The sequence below is a fragment of the Galeopterus variegatus genome, unplaced genomic scaffold (genome assembly GCF_000696425.1).
Source record: "Galeopterus variegatus unplaced genomic scaffold, G_variegatus-3.0.2 Scaffold982, whole genome shotgun sequence".
Taxonomy (NCBI): Eukaryota; Metazoa; Chordata; class Mammalia; order Dermoptera; family Cynocephalidae; genus Galeopterus; species Galeopterus variegatus.
In genome coordinates, this window is record NW_007727093.1 from 523,266 (window position 1) to 525,700 (window position 2,435).

The 2,435-nt window shown below is 53.4% G+C and overlaps 1 protein-coding gene across 1 annotated transcript in view; it reads right to left on the reverse strand.

Annotated features, from left to right (window-relative positions):
- Positions 1–2,435, reverse strand: part of CMIP (c-Maf inducing protein) — a 256,524-nt gene that overhangs the window by 28,522 nt on the left and 225,567 nt on the right. The gene's annotated exons all lie outside the window — the stretch shown is intronic.

Below are 2,435 nucleotides of genomic sequence, written 5' to 3' on the forward strand. Positions count from 1 at the left end.
GGTGCCCTCTCCCTGGATGGGGTTGGTCACGCTGGGCAAAGGCTGTAAGCATGGCTTCCTTAGACCCCCACGATGCCCTCTGAGACCCCTCAATTCCACATCAAATCATCTGCTTCTTTTTTCTTTACATATAACTCTTATTTGGGTAGCATTTCAACAGTGGTCATAACAGTTCGCTTTTATCAAGAACCAAAAGCTGGACCAGCACTGGACATCTACTACATCCCTGGATTCTCAAAACAGCCCTCCAGAAGGCACACAGTTTACCAAGGGAACTGAGGAGCTGAAAACGCCGCCCACAGTTACACAGCAGATACGTCACACGGTTACACTTCCTCAACACTCAGATGCAAGCCTCTTGCAATCCAAGTGCACACCGAATGCCATATTGCTTCTTTTTTTCTCTCTCAAAGGGCTGTTATTAAATCAAGGATGCGTCTTACTCTCACCAGTATCTTAAAATAGATGAAACACCATTGTGTCATAAATCGTAGTAATTCCCATTGGCCAAGTGTCTACCTCGTGGTGGTGTCTGCTCTGTGCAGAGTTTCAGAGCATCCCCCATCTTCATGCCAACACCCCAAGTTTGGGAGCTAAGGCTTAGAGAGGACAAGTAACTCACCCAGGGTCACAAGCTAACATGTGGCATGTGTGGGACTCGAACCCAGCACAGTCTGACTCTGAAGCTGTGCTTTTTCCAATGTATCAGACTTTGGAGCCCTCTGAGCTGCTGGGCTTGTTTGTATCCAACATGTCTGAGGCCCTGCAATGAGCTATGACTCAAGCAGCCAGCTGGGCTAGAGAAGGAGAGCTGTTAAGAAAATAAAGTTACCAGGCCTAAATTATGTTCGGAGCTCACCAAGGTAAAAGAAGTATGAATCCTACTTTGTGGAGACATTGGGGCTGGGTGTGAGCTGCTGCTAGGAGCAGGAGACCGCTGATCACTGCCCTGTCAGCCCTGTCAGGAACACCCCTGGCTCGCCCGACTGTCCCGGGCCCTGGTCCCTGACCCCCACCCACGCCCTGGCAGCTGGGTGGTGCGGGCAGGCGGGAGAGCTGGAAGCAGATCAGGAAGAACAGAGCCCTCATTCATGAGCATGTTTATGAAAAAGGAAAAAAATGTGTGTCAACTGCGTGATGAAACTCAAACCCTTAGCACTTAATGAGAAATAAGAGTTAGGAACAAGATGGCAGAAGGCCTGGGAGTTCATAGTATGTGTGGAAAATGGCCCAAGTCAGGGGCTGAAGTGGAGAGCAGAGGCCGAAGCGGAGAGCAGGGCCCATCTCTTGCCTGGTGGGACCCTGCCTCACCCAGAACAAGGAACCCCCCTCCAAGAACCTGGGGAGGTGCAGGCCCTGGGCTGATATGTCACTGGGAGGGCTGACCTGTCCCTGAGAGGGCTGTCCACCACTGCTGGGACAGAGGAGCACCTCTTCCCCACCTTCAATAAACTCAGAGGGCTGAGACGTGCCTCTGAGCAGTATTTGGAATTTCCTTGGCTGGGGGTTGCTGTATGTGGTTATGCGCTCACCCGGCCTCTGCTGCAGGGACCACGGGGCAAGGCTGGTACTGACCCCCAGGGGAGACCCAACTTTCCTCTCTGGGGCCAATGCGAGGACAGAGGGAGCCTTTTGGGTGCTGCCTCCATGTTTTCCTTCAAATCACTAAAGCTGCTGCATAACACAGTGCGTGTGTGTGTATGCATGCATGTGCACACGTGTGTTCACCTTCACAGACAGGCCTTGCTGCTGGCATCCTGAGGCACCCCCAGCCCATCGCCAGCTCCCCAGGCCACCAGGACCTGACCCCCACCTCTCTAAACCCTGAGCATACTCCAGGCAGCAACATGATCATGACTGAGGATGAACAAGTGCTACACAGCCGCATGACAAGGACACAGGGACTCACTTGAGAAACCCCAGCCCACACTGACAATACCCCTGGTGCCAGGCTTCCAAGCAGCCTCCCTCAGATGCAGAGTCCTTGGTGCCCCTGGCTTTGGATAGGTTTCCGAGCATCAGTTGGACATGAAAACACGGGCATACCCCCAATCCATTCCAAAAAGTCCAGCAACCACCACTGATTGCGTCTGGTCAAGGATTAACCCCCCTCGCAGCACGCACACATTCCAGAGCCACACAACTGAGACTCAGGGAGGGGCAGTGATAGGCCCGAAGCATCTGGCTCAGAAGGGGCACCGCCCAGAGCAGACCTGGGCCTCATCTCCCGCCTCCTTCTCGAGACCTTCCCCCAGCCCAGTCTGCACAAAGCAGAGGGTGGGACAGACCTTGGCATGGTATAGTAATGCCGTTTTCCAAAAAATACTCCCCTTACAGAAGATACCTACATGCACACACAACCACACACAACACAAATGTGCACACGCAACCACACAGACACCCAGGCCCAGGGGCACAGAGATGTACAGCCACGC